Source organism: Muntiacus reevesi, chromosome 7 (assembly GCF_963930625.1).
Source record: "Muntiacus reevesi chromosome 7, mMunRee1.1, whole genome shotgun sequence".
NCBI lineage: Eukaryota > Metazoa > Chordata > Mammalia > Artiodactyla > Cervidae > Muntiacus > Muntiacus reevesi.
The window spans coordinates 78,738,870-78,750,904 of record NC_089255.1 but is presented as its reverse complement, the minus strand read 5'-3'; the positions used below and the strand labels follow the sequence as shown (position 1 = coordinate 78,750,904).

At 49.9% G+C, this 12,035-nt stretch overlaps 1 protein-coding gene across 7 annotated transcripts in view; it reads left to right on the top strand.

The window, feature by feature from the left end:
- The first annotated feature begins 1,299 nt into the window (after positions 1 to 1,299).
- The window catches only part of SLC8A3 (solute carrier family 8 member A3), a 158,939-nt gene continuing 148,203 nt past the window's right edge, over positions 1,300 to 12,035 (top strand). For 6 of the 7 annotated variants that reach the window (XM_065941538.1, XM_065941536.1, XM_065941534.1 and 3 more), the window contains exon 1: positions 1,300 to 1,875. The gene's annotated coding sequence lies outside the window, so the exon portion shown is untranslated. Of the gene's footprint in view, positions 1,876 to 11,381; positions 11,472 to 12,035 lie in introns of those variants that run through there. The other variant, XM_065941533.1, reaches the window with a different exon arrangement.

The following is a 12,035-nucleotide window of genomic DNA, read 5'->3' as shown; positions in this document are numbered from 1 at the left end:
TTATTCTAGTCCTTGGTTCTGCTGCATGTGGCCTTGGGGTGGTTTTTTAACCTCTTTAAGGCTCAATTTCCTCAAGAGAAAAATGGAGTTCATAACTGTACCTGTCTCACAGAGTTTTGTGAGGATGACATGAAATTAGGCAATAAATTAATTAGCAGGGCACTTGGCCCTGAGGAGGTGCTGACACTTGCAGAGTACTATTCTCACTTTTTTGGCCCATCATTTTCGGCTTCAGGCAGCAAAGGCCTGAGAGCAACTTCGTGCCCCTATGTTCTCTCCCAGAATCTGCCCTGGTGTCTCTACAGAAGCCCCTACCAGTCTCATTTTAGATCTGCCTAACGCCGTCCATAGACAGGGATGTGAAACCCCATTCTTAGGAGAGGCTTGCCCACCCCTCAGGCCTCCAGGACCAAGCCTGACAAATATAGCAGAAATTACAGGCATCTGATTTAAGGCTACGTATGTACACTTCGTGTAAGCCAAGCCCCAAACCCTAGTTTTGTTGCTGCATCAAAGGATCATCTCTCTTCCAGACTCCGGGCCCAGAAGAAGCAGCAATTTGGGAGACAGCCCCCTCGTATTTTTAGCCTTAAAAACCCCAAAGCCAACATACCAGCGCTCACCCAAGCGTCTGTCACAAGCTGTTGTTTGATTTGGGTTGAGAAAATGACAGACTGAGTTCTGCACCAAGAACAGAAGGGGAAAAAAAAAAAGAGGGGAAAAAGGGAGTTTTCTTTTCCCTTCACTGCTAACCTCCATTCCCCCTCAACTCCTCCCCTAGGCCTGGGTGGACCCTGCCTGGTTAATCGTCCCCTGCTATATTTAAAAACCACAGATGTGTTTGGTGGAGACTTAATTTCGGGATTGCAGGCGGCGTCTCCTGAGGACAAGGGGAAAGCCGGTGCTGCGCGCCCGCCTGCCCTCCCTCCCCGCCGCTGCCCGGAGCTCTGGACTCCGCGGAATCCAGGTCAGGACGCGCCGCCGTCTTGGAACTGCCGCTGGCCAGGAGGCGCCCGGCGGCCGGCTCCAAAGATTGGGTGGGTGGCCTCGGGCTACGGGTTCCGTCTGCATTCGGTCCTGGGGGCTCTCGGGATGCGAGAGGCGGACTCGGCTCCCCGCTGCTGGTCGGAAAGCTCTCTGAAAATCACCCCCATCGGCGCGCGAGGATAAATATGCGCGGCTAGTCATGCCGTGATAGGGTGACGTTGGGTTTTGGAGGCTTGGAGATTGGCTTTTTGATTTGGCTTCCTCCTGCAGCTTAATGGGCAAAGCTCTCGGCTCGCCCAGAAACCAGACCCTCCGCGAGTCCCCTCCGCGCGCGGCGAGGCCGAGACGAGTCCCACGGTGACGGCGTGCTAGGGGGAGAGCCGGCGCGCTCCCAGCCCCGGGAAAGCCCCGGCGACGCAGACTGCAAGTCCGGGGTCCTCGGAGCCGCCAGGGCGCGCCGGGCCGCTCGCCTTCCTGCCCCTCCCGGCAGGGATCCCCTTGCTGCGGGCGGCCGGGACTCCGGGCCTCTCCAGGGCTTTAGTCCAAGCCCGCGCCCGAGTCGGGGTTTCCCGGGGGTCTACGGAGGCGTGCTCCCTGCTCCTTAAACCTGTGCCGAGGGACTCCTCCCCAGGCCCCTGCTCCGGCCCTAGCCCTCGCCCTCCGGATGCGCTGCTCCAAGGCTCCCTGAAAGCTGGTAGCCCACGAGCCCGGCGGGCGGGCGGCGGCGGCCGACTGACATGCCCCGGACGCGGCTGCGGCCGGCGGACAGCCCGCTGGGGCGATGAGCCGCTGCGGCCGGTGAGGAGCCCGGCGGCGGGGGCATCGCGCACCTTTCTCACCCCCACCCCCCTCACTTGCCCACCCCGCCCGAGAGACCGAGAGGAAACGGTGAGTGAAGGGCTGAGCCTCCTGCCCTTCCCCCTCAACCGGCGCCCGAGGCCGGGGTTGGCAGAGGTCGGGCGGGGGCGGCGGGGGGTGGTGGTGGTGGAGGGGGTGGGTTTGGGGATGTCCCCTTGAGAGTTCCGGCTTGTGAATAACGGTGTTAATTAAGTTCTTTCTCGAGATCATTCACGTGAACTGCTTTCCTGCGGGTCTAGTGTCAGAAGAGGTGGCAGGGGAGGGTGCCCCGGAAAGTATACTGGGATGCAGGCGGTGCTGGGAGGTGGGGTGGGGGGCGTTCTGAGTGCCTCCTGGGAGGTGCGGTGGGGGGGGGGGGCGCGGTGCAGAGATGCCTGGGCTGGTCGCGGGTTTGTCGGGTCACGGACGGGTGCGCATTAGGGAGGCTGAGCGCCGTGTTGTGTGCTGGATGCGTGTGTGCATGTGTGTGCCTGGGCTGTGCCAACGAGTGTTGTGCTCCCAGGGTGGCGAGCGCCCGTGGGGTTTGGGGGCTGCGAGGGGAGCGCGTTACCCACTCGGCGCGCGCCCGCCTGTACGCACGCCCGCGCGCACCCCAACCTCGGGACTCCACCGCCGCGGGTCGGGAACTGCAGCCCCGGCGCACCAGCCCGCGGCGGCCAAGGGGGCGGGGAGAAGGAGGCTTTCTCCCGGCCGGTGTTCTCCCGGCCGCGCTGGTCTGGGCGGGCCGGGGCCAGGTGGAGAGACGTGAAGTGTGTAACTCTCCCCCCTCCCCAACCCGCCTCCTCCCCGCCCCACCCCCTCCCCCGCTCGCCTACACACCCCTCACCGCCACCACCACACACATGCACACACGCACACATAGCCACAGGCCTTCATTCAGAGGCTGGCCTGCTCCTGCAAGACCCTGCTTGACTTGCCCCGAGGACCCGAGCCACTGGGGAAATGAAGAAAGCGTTATGTTTCGGGAGGGGAAAAAAGCGATTTTCCCCCTCCTCTTTCTTCACTGTGTTTTATTTTTAACCGTGGAGGGAGAAGGTGGGGGTTAACTAGAACAAACGCCTTTAATGCAGTGCCATAAATTTACCCGCTCCCTGCCCGCCTGCCTGCCGCCTCTCTCTGCCTCTCTCTCCTTGTCCGTCTCTCTCTCTCCCTGAGTCTGGCGCGCGCTCTCTCTTGTCTGTCTTTGGCTCTCTATCCCCTGGTATGTAGAAAACAAACCCCGAACGTTTGGTTGGTCGGGCTCCTGGGCAGAAAGATTGAAACCGGGGGTAGTTTATCAGAGGGGCAGGCCGCAGCTGGGAGCAAGGCTGCGCGCCCTGGAGTGGCCGAGGGGCACCCCGGGCGGAGGGAGCCGCGGGTACGTGATGGGAGCAGATCCGGCCTGCTGGTGGGGGCCTCGTGGCGACCTGGTGACTGGCAGCCGTGTGTGATTAATCTTCCGCAGCTGTTGTGCCCTGTCCACTTGAGCTGAGCTCTTGTTTACCTCGATTTTCAAATATAGCTGCTGCGCCCTGCTTCTCGCTGACGGAGGGAGATCCGCTCAGGTCCTCCCTCCCGCCGGCCCTTCCTCCTGCGTGCTTTGTGGGGTCCGACTTTGAGAGGAACCCGCGCCTTGCCTTCCTGCCTTGCGCCTCTCCACGCGAGCAGGGTTGAGGGTCAGAGTTGGGGGCAGCGTGGTCTCCCAGCCCCTCACCGCCATCTGCAGCCCCCTTTTGCAGTTTGCACATACAAGTCCACTCCACAGTTCCCTGTTCCTTTAAATAAAGTATAGATATGGGGTTGAGAAGAAGCAGGTGAGACCTAAATTTGGTTGAAGTGGTTCTCAGACTTCATGAAGATGGGAAGGCTGTTCAGGTGGTTTTCTCTACCTGGGAATGCTTTATTGCTCTTCCAATCCTTCGTCCTTGTCTTTTGCACTTCTGTTTATCCTTCTGTCCTTAGTTCATTGGTGACTTTCTCAAGGAGCTTTCCCTACCTTCCCTAAGCCAGATTCCCTTATTCTACACTCCTAACTTGAACCTATTATTTTGAAGTAATTTAAAGATGCACGTTCAATTTATTTATGTGATTGAGTAATGCCAGTCACGCCTCTGGACAGTAAGCTGCATGAAGGGAGGAAAGAAAGCTGGTGTGTATTCACCCTGTACCCCCAGGGTCTGGCAGTGTGCCTGGCATAGAGAAGCTACTCCATCAATGCTGGGTGAATGAATGGAAGTAGGAAGAATAAGTTACCTCTTCTCTTATCTCTACTTTGCCATCTCTTGCAGAAGGGCTACAGCCCTTCCCAGGTGGCGCTAGTGGTAAAGAACCCATCTGCCAATGCAGGAGACGAGAGAAGATGCAGGTTTGATCCCTGGGTTGGGAAGATCCCCTAGAGAAGGGCATGGCAGCCCCCTCCAGTATTCTTGCCTGGAGAATCCCATGGACAGAGGAGCCTGGAGGGCTACAGTCTATGGGGTCACAAAGAGTCGGACACAGCTGAAGCGACTGAGCATGCATGCACGCATGGTCCCACAGAGCCTCCTGGTCAGAGAAAGAAGAATAGGGCCAGCAAACTGACCCTGTAAAAAACACGCCCTTCCCCTGGACTTCTCCCTGGGCTGCGACCCTGAAGCCGAGGGAGCGTCCTCCTGATCCAGCCTTGCCCTGTCCCTGTGCAAGGCGGCCCCTTGTACAGTCCCTGGCGGAGTTACTGGTATTGTCCCTGGGCAGTCACTGTGGGCATTGCCCCTCAGCCTACATGGTCCAGTCACTCACTGCTGACAATCTGGATTTGAAGGGGTGTGTCACACAGCTTCTCTTCAAGCTACCAAGGTTGGATCAAAAGAGAAAATCACTCCCTTTGCACTCAAGCCTGGTTGCTTTGCTTGGAAACTCAAACATTTGATGAGTTTCAGAAATACATTTGACTCCAAAAAAGAAAGCCTTCATTGATTCAATCAATCAGTTATTTATTCAATAAATATTCAACAATCCCCTTGGCCAAGTATTTGCTGGGTACAGAGGCAAATAAAATAGAATGTTTCCTTTCCTCATAAACACACACTCATCCCAGCAGGGATAACCAACTAGTGAACACACAATTACCATTTAAACTGATTCCTCTCTGTGAAGGCTGCATCCCAGGTGCAGTGAAAATGTAGGAAGATCACGTCTCTAGGGTGTCTTAAGGAGAACTTCTAGGGATAGCTGATCCCAGAAAGACAGGCTAGGGAGGAGCTGGCTTTGGTGAAAGTAAGGAGGGGAAAGGTGGGAGAGAAGGTTCTTTGAGTGAAAGGATCAGTATGTGCTGTGCTGTGTTGAATCATGTCCAACTCTCTGAAACCCCATGGACTGTAGCCCACCAGGCTCTGTGCATGGGATTTCCGAGGACAGAATACTGGAGTGGGTTACCATTTCCTACTCCAGAGGATCTTCCCCACCCAGAGATCGAACCTGCATCAGTCTCCTGCATTGCAGGCAGATTCTTTATTGCTGAGTGGTCAGGGAAGCCCTGAAGGGATCAGTATGCAAAGGCCTAAAGTGTAAGAGCTCTTTCAAATGACTGAAGACTGAGGGTAAAATTCAGAGATGATTTTAGAGAAGTTCTAGGGGCCAGATCTTGAAGGACTTGTACTTCATGCTAAGGTTTTCCACTGAGTTTCCAGTGGGGACTTGGGAAGGTTTTCAGTACTGAAGTGCATGGTCAGATTTGCGTTTTGTTTTTTTTTCCATTTATTTTTATTAGTTGGAGGCTAATTACTTCACAACATTGCAGTGGGTTTTATCATACATTGACATGAATCAGCCATGGAGTTACACGTATTCCCCATCCAGATCCCCCCTCCCATCTCCCTCTCCACCCAATTCCTCTGGGTCTTCCCAGTGCACCAGGCCCGAGCACTTGTCTCGTAGTGCATCAAGACCAGAATGTCTCGAGAGGGAGTAGGGGACTGTTGTGGAACCCTTGTGCATTGTCATCCTGCTGGCCTGTGAAGGAGGGTTAGAGGGTTCCTCTTTCTGTTTTAGCATACAAACCAGAGCTATCCTTCTAGGAAGAAATTTCCCAATTTTCTTTAATAAGATTGATTTGGTTCAGTTGTCTCTGCTTTTTGGATGGGCACTCTAAACCCAACGCTGGGTAGACTGCCTCAAGGGAAAGGAAAAATGACTCCAGCATGTCTAAGACACTCTTCCCAATCAGCTGAGCTGCTCAGCAAGGTGGACCCCTAAAGATCTGAGATCTCTGGGGCCTGGGGAAGGTCTTGAGCGGGAAGGTGAGGGGTAAGAAGGATTGTGATCCATAGAGACTATTGAACAAGACATCTAGATAGGAAGAATCACATGTATATGTACATTTTTTATTTTTTAAATTTATTTTATTTTTTATTATTTTCATTTATTTTTATTAGTTGGGGGCTAATTACTTTACAATATTGTAGTGATTTTTGCCATACATTGACATGAATCAGTCATGGATTTACATGTGTTCCCCATCCCGATCCCCCCTCCCACCTCCCTCCCTATCCCATCCCTCTGGGTCTTCCCAGTGCACCAGCCCTGAGCACTTGTCTCATGCATCCAACCTGGGCTGGTGATCTGTTTCACCCTTGATAGTATACTTGTTTGTACATTTTTTATAATATGAAAAGTAAATAGAGGCCAATTCTGAATCAAATGTGTTTAGATGGGCATACAGGGTCATGTCTACTAAGAAAACAGCTTTTGGAATGGTCAGGTAGCATTTACTGCCTTGATGCCTGAATGACAAATAGTGCTATCCTGGTTGTGTACAGGAACACTGGGTCATGTGGGGACTGGATCCGGAAGTGGGTCTGGAAACTGTATTCCTGCCTGGGATTTTCAAATGGCAATTTCCAAATCACTTGAGAGGAGAGGATGTCCAGGTCACACACCACTTTGTTCATCCTAGAGAATGAACCAAATAGTGTGAGCTTGCACACTCTTCCTTTGCACCCTGATCTCCCAACTTTGTTCTCCATCCTTACTTGTCACTGATCTCTCAATTTAAAAAAGCTCTCCCTTCCCTTCCTGCCCAATGTCCCTCCTGCCCTGCCTTCATCAGCTTGCCCTGAGCTCTTTCTTTTTGAGCATTGAATCCCCTCCATCTAATTGTAAGCATGCTCAACGTCCTGGCAAGACTATCCCTTTGTTCACTTCCTCCCCTGTCATTTTCTGTCCTCATCTTGCTTTCCACACACTCTTGAAATTTTAGAGTAGACATCTGTTTCTATTTCCCCATCACTCATTCATTCACTTAGTCCCTTGCTTTCTTATTTTTTCCTACCTTCTGCCCAACTCTCACTCACACAAGGACTTCTCATTCCCCCAAATATAATAACTTATTCCTGATTTCCCCCAATCCCCATCAGAAAAGATTGCTCATTAGCTCCTTGAAACTTTCCCCTCTTGACCTCTATCACACAGAACTCTCCAGGTTTCTCTAGCTCTCTAGGTGGGCCCTCTTTCACTTCGTCTCCAAGATCCTCTCCTCCCTCCCAGTTTTCTCCCACAGGTTTGCTGTCGCACCTCAGGCTGCAAAAGTTACAGCCACTGTGTGTGATAAAGTGCTCCGTTAAGATGGAAAAAGGCATTAAATTTGTACGATAAGATATTCTGGGGGCTTCCCTGGTAGTTCAGTCAGTAAAGAATCTGCCTGCAGTGCAGGAGACCTGGGTTCAATCCCTGGATTGGGAAGATCCACTGGAGAAGGAAATGGCAACCCACTCCAGTATTCTTGCCTGGGAAATCCCATGGACAGAGGAGCCTGGCAGGCTACAGTCCATGGGATCGCAAGAGTGCAATATGACTTAGCGACTAAACCACCACCACCATAAGATATTCTGAGTGAGAGAATGAAAGAGAATACAATCACACAACTTTTATTACAGCATATTGTTTTAATTGTTTTATTTTATTATTAGTTATTGTTGCTCACCTATTTCAGTTCTGTTCAGTTTGGTCGCTCAGTTGTGTCCAACTCTTTGCGACCCCATGAATTGCAGCATGCCAGGCCTCCCTGTCCATCACCAACTCCCAGAGTTTACTCAAACATATCCATTGAGTCGGTGATGCCATCCAACCATCTCATCCTCTGTTGCCTCCTTCTCCTTCCTCCTTCAATCTTTCTGGGCCTAATTTGGAAATTTAACTGTAAATGTGTATATACAGGAAAAAAACATAGTATACATAGAGTTAAGTACTATTTACAGTTTTAGACATCCACTTGGGGGTCTTAAGAATTTATCCCACACAGATAAAGGGGGACTATTGTGTTGCTTACATCTGTTCAGTCCATTCCTCTCTTCTCTATCCCTACTACCACTACCTCAGTATGGATTTGACAACCTCTTACATAATAATAATGATAATTATAATAGAAATTATTATTATAGCAGCCAATATTGGTATGTTTGCAACAGAGTCAACCTACTCTATTGCAAAGTGCCCAACATTGATTTTTCCCACTCAATCCTTACGGTACCTGTAAAAAAATAACTTTCTAAGCTATATTATTATGATGATACTATAAACGATAACTTTCTAACATCTTCCCAACTTCATTCTTCCAGTCCTTCAATTCATTTTAGTGACTGTTTTAAGATTGCCCTCCTAAAACACCAATCTAGACTTGTCATTTTCCCACACAAAAACCTCGAAGGGCCTCTCACTTTTTGCAGCAGTCCAACTCCTGATATTCAGGGTCCTCCATGGCCTGTTTCATCACTCCACTCTGGTCTCACTTCTTACAATTCCCATGTGGGCACCTAAGTATGCTTGTCCTTTCTTCTGTGCCTTTGTTCACAGTTTGCCCTTCCCTTAGAATCCTACCTGTTCTTCAGTTCAAATGCCTCTTTCTGATGGGAAGTCTGTGAAGAAACAGTCTCTTATTTTGAATTTTGATAATGCAGCATCTGTTTTTCACAAGTCCCTTATATTTATGGAAATGCAGATTTTTTTATTACTAAAAAATATATATATTTTTCATCTTGAGACTTACCTTCTTTCCTGGACCAAGTCCTTTCTCTCTCTCCCACTTCTTATTGTATAGTACCTGAAACACAGTGGCTGTTCAATGAAAAGTGAATAACCTACCTCACTCTTGAGGCAGGTGGACTAAGATCAAGAAAGAGAATCTGTCCTATTTATCATTAAAGGAGCCAGCGAAGGAATAAAAGAATCAACCCAGAAACAGGCAATGTGGCATCACAGAAGATGCATTGAACAAGTGGCAAGAACAGTATATTTTAGTTACTATCTCTTCGGACAGCTATAGGCAAAACCCATTGCTGCTTTCTGGGCCTCACATTCCTTACCCTTAAAAAAGGCTATGTTGGATGTGTTGACTTTTAATCTACTTCCCTGACAATTCTGGGTTCTGTGGGTCTGGTTCCACAGCTTATAGATCACCTCCTCCTAAGGATATTATTCGTGCTGATCACATCTTTTGTTTCAGAGCTTTCCAGCTGCAATTTGAAGCCTCCAGTGTGTCTGTTATTACATTGGGTCTCTAGAGGTGAGATGAGCAGCCAGCCCAACTATCTGGCTGTCTGGGCTACAAGGCATCCTGAGCTGGTTGAGGGCCCTGGTGGCCTGAGGTTGGCCCTCCTGTGTGGAGTCCCTTCCCACTGCGACCCTCCAGGGCATTCTCAGAATGACTACTAGTCATGCTTGGCCCCCAAATGCTCCAGACAGTTCAGTCTCAAGTACTATGCTTCTGCTTTTCCTTTTCCATCCAGAAAGGATGTATTTGGATCCATGTAGATTCTGTCTAGTCAAGGCTATGGTTTTTCCAGTGGTCATGTATGGATGTGAGAGTTGGACTGTGAAGAAAGCTGAGTGCCAAAGATTTGATGCTTTTGAACTGTGGTGTTGGAGAAGACTCTTCAGAGTCCCTTGGACTGCAAGGAGATCCAACCAGTCCATCCTAAAGGAGATCAGTCCTGGGTGTTCATTGGAAGGACTGATGCTGAAGCTGAAACTCTAATGCTTTGGCCACCTCATTCGAAGAGTTGACTCATTGGAAAAGACCCTGATCCTGGGAGGGATTGGGGGCAGGAGGAGGAGGGGACGACAGAGGATGAGATGGCTGGATGGCATCACTGACTCGATGGGCATGAGTTTGAGTAAACTCCAGGAGTTGGTGATGGACAGGGAGGCCTGGCATGCTGAGATTCATGGAGTCGAAAAGAGTCAGACATGACTGAGCGACTGAGCTGAACTGAACTGAGACTCTGTTGAGAATCTACCTGGAATCCGTTTGCCCAGTGGCTTTCCAAAGATTCTGCTTACTCTCTACCTTATCACTGTACTCTCTCCCCTAGGATTCAGGAAGAATCATCTTGAGTCTGTGCCTTCCAGACCCTCAGGAGGAACTAATGGGGGAGTCAACTTCGAGGGGAATCGTTAATGACCAGCCAGTGTGTGTGCTCTAAAGTAGAGGAAGAACAGGACTTCCCTGATGGTCCAGTGGTTAAGACTCCTCCTTTCCATTGCAGGGGGCAGTGGGTTCGATTCCTGGTCAGATAGAGAGAGATCACAACTGCTGTCCTTCCAGCAGATCCAGCTGGAAGCCCTAGGAGTCTGCTCCTAGTGCCCTCTTGTGAAAGAAGGGCCCAGAACATCCCTGGACTTGAGTGTAGAAGAGACTTTCCCAGTCATGTATCAGAGGGAGAACTCTGAGTGCTTACCTGAGTCCATTTGCTCTTCCTTTGGGCAGTGATATGATTTAATCCCATATTTTAACATTTAAAAATTAAGAGAACTAAATGGTATTAAAAACTAGATCAGTCTCCTGGAGAATGAGCTGAGGAAAAGGTACATAGAAGTACCAGCTTTTATGACCAGCTTTCCCTTCATGGGTAGGCAGTAGGCCAGAGGGATGTCAGCCCTCTCTCTGTGGATAATTCCAAAAGATAGAACCCAAGTCGTTTTTTCTGGGAACACTGAAAGGTGGGAATGATACCCCCTCAGGCTGCTCTGGGCTTCTCATGCCCCTGGCCCAGCCCTTATTTCCTTTCAGTAATAGAGAATGTTGTCTCTTGGTCTTTGCTGACGTGATGCTTTTCCAGCTTGGTGGAGGGAGACCCCCTGAAAGCTGGAGGACCAAGGTTTGGTTCTGACTCTGTTATTTCTTGGTTTGGAAACTCTAGGCAGCTAACTGAGGCTCTGTTTCTTCATCATTATGAACATCCTCGTGAGGACTGAATGGGAGCAAGAAGGCCTTTGTCAACTGTTGGTACATACTATCACTTGATATTTGTTGAGGGAATAGTGTGCTATGAGTATTGGCTATTATGAGGCTACACACCCTGGAGGAGAAGTAAGGTGCCCATGAGAGGACTAAGGTAGATAGAATGAAATACGTTTAGAAACAGTCTCCCAACAGCCTTCCAAATACTTGTGGTCCTATTGGTGCTTTCAAATGAACAGAACTGCTGGTTCTCTGAGATCATTGGTTTTAACCATTTACCTCTCTACCCCAAGGCTTCCCAGAAGCTTGACATCTCCTTTCACAGGTGCATCTTTCCAAAAATGCTTAGTCCTGCAGAGTGAGCACTGATCTCTTCAACAAATGCTGACATTCACTCTGCCAGGCTGCAGTCAAGGAGCCTGAGAATATCATGGTGAGAAAAAAGATCAAGTTGTCTGCTCCCATGGAGTTTATTTTCTATGATAAACCAGTGAACAGATAGAAAAGCAATTATTCCAGCCAGTGTGGGTGCTCTGAAGAAAAGAGTGGGAATTCCCTGATGGTCCAGTGGTTAAGACTCTGTACTTCCACTGCAGGGGGCACGATTCGATCCCTGGTCAGGGAACTGAGATCCTGCAAGCAGGATCAAGTTGCGAGCTTCCAAAGATGCGAACGTGCATTCCGTCAACATTAGGCATGAGTGAAATTGCAGCTTGCCCTGCATCTCCTATAGCTGAGGATCCTTCAGCTCTACCATCTCCCACCTCTTCACCCTCCTCCAGTCAGTAATTCTTCTTGCCTGTTCGCTTGACACCAGCCCCTGTATGCCAGCTTTTGTACTGTACTCATGTACTTTTCAAGGTACTGTACTGTAAGATTTTAAATGTTTGGTTTTTGTGTTGCTTGTTTTTTTTTTTTTATGAATTATTTGTGTGAAAAGTATTATAAACCTATTGCAGTATAGTACTATACAGCCAGTTGTGTTTGTTGGGTACTT